This window comes from Giraffa tippelskirchi, chromosome 1 (genome assembly GCF_054371585.1).
Source record: "Giraffa tippelskirchi isolate mGirTip1 chromosome 1, T2T-mGirTip1v1.2.pri, whole genome shotgun sequence".
Lineage (NCBI taxonomy): Eukaryota > Metazoa > Chordata > Mammalia > Artiodactyla > Giraffidae > Giraffa > Giraffa tippelskirchi.
Window position 1 is genome coordinate 140,971,157 of NC_137275.1, and position 6,064 is coordinate 140,977,220.

The 6,064-nt window shown below is 35.4% G+C and overlaps 1 long non-coding RNA gene across 1 annotated transcript in view; it reads right to left on the reverse strand.

The window, feature by feature from the left end:
- The window catches only part of LOC145538038 (uncharacterized), a 67,895-nt gene extending 62,305 nt beyond the window's left edge, over positions 1–5,590 (reverse strand). Inside the window, exons 1-2 of the long non-coding RNA XR_014076595.1 lie at positions 2,669–5,590; positions 1,737–1,815 (exon numbers count right to left, since the gene is read on the reverse strand). This is a non-coding gene — a long non-coding RNA (uncharacterized LOC145538038). The remainder of the gene's footprint in view (positions 1–1,736; positions 1,816–2,668) is intronic.
- Between the last annotated feature and the right edge of the window lie 474 nt (positions 5,591–6,064).

The window sequence follows — 6,064 nt, forward strand, 5'->3', positions numbered from 1 at the left end:
CAGTGAGTACCAGGGCTCCAGTATGTGGCTAGATCCAGAGGCCAGACTCTCTTCCTTGGTTAGGGGACTATGATGAACAAGTAAAGGTGCAGATCTAATGGCATTAGGGAATTTCTCAGGTGATAAAAATAGGGACTAAGGTAGCAGAAAGAAGATAGAAACCCAGTTCTTTGAACTGAGGAGCAACATGAAGATGTTGTCTGAGTAACAATGCATAATTCCAGTTACAGACCTGATAGACAAGGTCAGAGACAAATCAGAAGTGAGAGATTCAGGAGGCATAGTCCCCAAACAGTTGGTTGGGAAGGAACCCTTAAGTCCATTCTGATTCAAATGTGAATAGAACTCGAATAAACTTAGAGGTTGAGGTCCAGCAACCCTAGATGGAAGGCGTGACAGCATATTATTGTGAGATATTATGAGAGTACTTGTTCTGCCTTTCTTTCAAAACAAATCTAAAGTCTCAGCAGACTCAAGTAGAGAATATTGTAAATGGATGTGAACACATTAAAATTTTTCAGAAGGCAATTCAAAGTTATTCCTTTGTCATTAAGCTTGTTTTGACTACTTGTTTTGAGGCTCCAATAACTTTGATATAACTCCGAGATGTGCTACTATTTCAGAAACCCTGTAACATCCTCATGTCTACATTTCTATTACGATTTCAATTTGCCTTTTAAAGCCCTTTAGTCTTTCTTTTAGCTGTTTCATTGCTTCCCTTCCCTACTACATATTCTATAAAATTATTGCCTTTTTCATACTTGGACCATATTATTCCTGCTTACAATAGAGGACAATAAATTTATTTATTTAACCCAAATGAAAATATTACTTTATCTGTTTTCTATCACATTCTGTACAGGCATCCTCAGTAGTTTAATTATCCCCTGGTGCTTTAGTGTTCTGTGGCAGGCTGCACAGAAATTAAGTAATAGGACCCAGTAGGTACAACAATAAAGGCAAATAAGTTTATCTAACATACTGAAAAATATTTATCTCTTCTGAGGGCTGATTTAACAAAAACAAAATGGAAAACTCAAACATCTATTTTTAAATTGTTGCCATCACATAGGTGACACTGGTAGCAAGGGAAATCATTTTGTGCTTTAGAAAACAATTGTCTGCTGTTACTTTTTCTTTGTTGTGCAAGAAAATTCCCCTGAAGGTATACATATGAGGGTGAAGTTCAATAACATTTGGAGTTGCCTGACTTGGTGTCAGTTTGAAACTTTGGATTTCTAAATAAAATTGACAAAGTCATTTATAGAAACTTCACATTTTTATCCTTGGGACTAAAAGCAGCAGGGAATAGAAGCATCTAACCATCAAGACAGAAAGAAAGCTCCCCTGATGCTTTGTGATTTTTAAATGAAAATAATACAAGATGAAAGCAAATCTTCATTTTATCTTGTTTGTGATGTCTAATAATTGTCTTGAGGGGATAAAAATACTCATTGAAGGAAACATTTAAAAACTCGATAGGCTAAGCTACACTGACTCAGGCTTGAGTATAATTCTTGTTAATCCTTTTAGAAAGGGTCCTTCTCTCAGACATCTCCCTGAAAATGGCTTGAGATGGAGTTGTTTTATTTTTATTTTCTGGTAATTCATTCATTCAATATTGAGCAACATTTTACAATTACTATATTCAAGGAAAGCACTGTGGAAGATGCAAGAAAAGCATATGGTGAGATATGGGATATTTCTTGTCCATAAATGAGACAATATATTCTTACCTTTGTAACCTAAGTACTTAGCACGCTACTTATAAAGTAGGCATCCAAATTTTGTTGAATTTTAATGAGGAATCTCAGTCTGGTAAGAGAAAGGAATAGTTATAATATGCTAAGAAAAATCTATAATAGCATGTGAAATACAATGGGTGCACAGAAAAAGAAGTTCATGCTCCTACTTGGAGTAGTCAGCCCTGGTAAGAGCATAGTTGAGATGAGTATTATAGGGGGTATAGTTGTTTATTCATGAGGTAAGGGAAAGGAAGAACAGGCCAGGAGGGAGCCATGATATGCAAGATGCTTGTGTTGTAAATTAATCTTGTGCTGTTTATATCATTGACTTTTAACATTTAGAAGGTTATCTTTTAGAATTAAGTGAAAACAAATGTTGGCTTATCAGATTTGGAAAAAGATGAAAGATATTTATAAAAAGTAAATGTACTTAACAAGTAATACAATACTCAAGGCAGCAGGAAGCTAAAACAAATGAGATGGCATTTGCAGTACTGACAAGACTTTTAAAATCATAAATCCAAGATTGGTTGAAAAAGCCAACAAAGTGAAAAATATTTCTGGAAAACATCTTGTCAAACTAACTCACCACACACTTTAAATATATTTGACCCAGTGATTCTACTTCTAGAAATTTATATAACCCAGGTATGTACCAATATTTATATAACAACAGCATCCTTGATTATTTATTTATGAAATGAGTAAAAATACACAAAATACCTAACAGTAACAATGGTCAAGAAATTGGATACCTCATTTAAAGAAATACTACCTAGAACTTGAATATTCTATTATTCAAAACATCTAATGACAGAGAAGTTTGCTCAAGATACAATATTAAGTCAATAAAAAGGATATACAGCAGCATATATGTAATTACATCAATGTATTCAAGCAAATATATCTATTGCAGCACTCACTCTATTCAGCCAAAAGCAATGGTCTTGATTTTAGATTCATAAGAAAAGATTCAGCTCCCCCAGCACCAAGATTATCTTGTTAAGAAAGGACATAAAACAGGCAGCACAATAAATCCTGTATTCCTAGAGACCAATGATTCTCTACTCAACCCACAAATTATTTCCCCCGCTCTATGTACACATCTTTCTCCAGTCAAAAGGTGGAGCTATATCCTTTCTCCTTGAATTGGGCCGAACCTTTAACTGCTTCCTGATATTCTTGGATTTTGAGTTTAACTATCATGAAAGTCTAACAGTTTATGCTTCTTCCTTATTATGACCTCACTGATAAGAAGCAACATGAATAGTGTCATCTCATGAATCAAGATGCCAAGATCACAGCCCCAGCTGACTTCCGGTGAACATTAGCATCAGCCATGTGAATGTCTATACTCCAGCCCCAGTTGAGCTGTCAGGCTGATGTCAAAGGGAGCAAAGTTGGGCTTCCTCCTGCCCTGTCCAGATAGCAAATAAATGGCGCTAATTTAAACCACCAAGTTTTGATACACAGCAGTAGAAAAACAACACAAGAGACAACTGCACAGTGGAGTTGAGCTCCAAATTCCCTTCCATGAGACTTTTGAATGCCCCATCCACTTCATCCACTTTGCAGTTGGGATCTTTATAGACACAAAATTCTAAACTGTGTTTGAGTATTAACCAACTCAGTTCAGGGATGCTAACAGCTCTGTGGTGCCTTCAGTGTTTGTGCCTCATGGTTCTGTAGTCTCTTGAGGGATATATGATTAACCCATTTACTAGTATAACTACATTTCATAAATACCATTACTCAGTAAACAATCTGAGCAACAAGTTTCAGGTACTTGAAGATTCTGTATGCGTTTCTTTGACTAGCTTCTCATTTTTCTGAGATCTTATTATATTCCAAAAATTCCTTGAATTATCATTAAAAGGAGTATTCAATCTAAGGACAAGTCCTCAAGTGTCTTGAGATAAAGAAGGTAGCTGCTATTTATCTTTTATTTCCATCTATCTAACTGGATTTATATTAGACCTTCTTCAAGCCTTGCATTATCTCACTTTATCCTATTAAGAACATACAGAGTAGATCTTATTTACCTGTATTATTAATAAGGACACTGAATTTCAAAAATATTGTGCCCGGGTAATGGTGAAGCCAGAATTTGAATTTAGGCCTATTTGGGTCCACAGTTCACGTGGTTAATTGTGGTGTTATGCTGCCTTACTGTTCAGCTCACGGTGGCTGATAATTGAGTTGGGAATTGATAGCTCATTTCTCATTTTACTCTATGTCATTATGGCTGGTTCCTGTGTGAAGATAAGTGCACCTGAGCTCAGTTCTCAGATCAGCAGTGAGCATTCATTTCTAATTACCAAGAATATCTAGTATAATATTTTCATAGTCATAGAACAATTCCTTCACATCTAACAGCCACACTCCTACCTCAGTGGAAATTTTACTACTAAGTTTGGATGTCTTGCTTTCTATTTAGTCCTCATATGATTGATTCACATGTCTTGGATATAGCATTAAACACATTTAGTCATCTCTCAATTTTGCAATATTTAGCACATTTTCTGCTAGTTTTTTGTTTCATAAATTGTACAGTCAACAAATGTGTGGATGTACCTGAGTACAAGATTGATTAAGGACAATGTACTCCATTCAGTTGTGTGTGCCGACGACTGGAACTAAATTTCACATGAAATCTTGCTTTCCATGTAATGGCTCACTTATCTTTTTAAGGAAAAATTTACTTATGCTAAAAAATCAGCTGTGAATTAATTAGATTTAGAGAGGCCAGAATGAAGGCCTATGGAAATGACTGTGTGATCTTTTATGTATGCTACAGATAGATGTTCCTCATTCAACTCTAGACATGTTCTTCTTAAAAACACATGAGTTTTACTGAAAAAAATAATCTCTACTAGGACAATATGTATTGATTTTTAAATACTAGTATTTTAATTGATATTGGAATACTCTTTGCTTTGGATTCAAAATTGAAATTGATCTTACACTGAAGAGATGCAACATAGTGATCAGTTCTGAAAGAAAGTCGTGAAAATCAAGAAAAGCTGGTAGGAGGAAGGAAGTTGAGTGATCACTCGTACCAGTACGAACGCTGCCTATTGGCAGGAGGACATTTGGGAGGCCTTTCTAGTTTATCTACTGAAATTCTTACTTAGTCAATCTACCCCTTCATTTTACTTATTATAAAGATGATAATAAGGGATATGTTCCATAGGAAAACTTTAAAGAAAACAGAATTATTTTGAAAGTACTTATGGTCATATGTAGCACAAATCTTCATGAATATATTGACATTACTTTTTGAAACAGAAATAATATGATAACAGCCACCTAAAAATTAAGTTCCTTTAACTAATTTGTCTAGTAAGTTTAAGTATGGCCGGTTGTTAGATATTTAAAAAGTTCATATAAATTTCCATTGAATATTATGACCAGCATACTTTGAAATATTATTTTTCTTTAAGTGGAAACTTATTTCTCTATCTAGTAAACAGATATTCAATTCATAGACTACAGATAAAGAGAGGTACTTCTTACCCGCTGCCGCCGCTGCGGCTAAGTCGCTTCAGTCGTGTCCGACTCTGTGCGACCCCATAGACGGCAGCCCACCAGGCTACCCCATCCCTGGGATTCTCCAGGCAAGAACATGGAGTAGGTTGCCATTTCCTTCTCCAATGCATGAAAGTGAAAAGTGAAACTGAAGTCGCTCAGTCGTGTCCGACTCTTAGCGATCCCATGGACTGCAACCTACCAGGCTCCTCCGTCCATGGGATTTTCCAGGCAAGAGGACTGGAGTGGGTTGCCATTGCCTTCTCCATTCTTACCTGCAGGAGTTCATTATCTTGTTGGAGGGAATAAGCATCACCCTGTTAGGAAAAAAATGAATTCTTTAAGAATGAAAACTGCTTCGGTTTCTCTAGGTTGAAGTAAACTGAAATGCTTTTATTTCTAGAATGATCAGACAACTTGAGAAAAATTGATACGTTTTTTTTTTTCTTGTGCAATTCATATTTAAAAAACCCTAAGTTGCCTATGTTCAATACAAACCATCATATATTAAAGTAGTAAAATTTCACCTAGTACCAAACACTTAGAGGTTTACAAATATTTTGGCACATGAGCTAGGGAGTCGACGGTTCACAGGAAGGGATCAATGTTTTTCTCCCCCCTGTACTCAAATTGCATTGGTGTTTATCGTTTAATGTAGAGTGATTTTAAAAATATGATTAAAAAATGAAAGCATTCTTTCACAGAACATTTTACTTTAGTCTTAGATCTCAACTTTGAAAAAGAACCTTGACATAAAAATTGTATTAATAATTCATGGACGATATTAATGG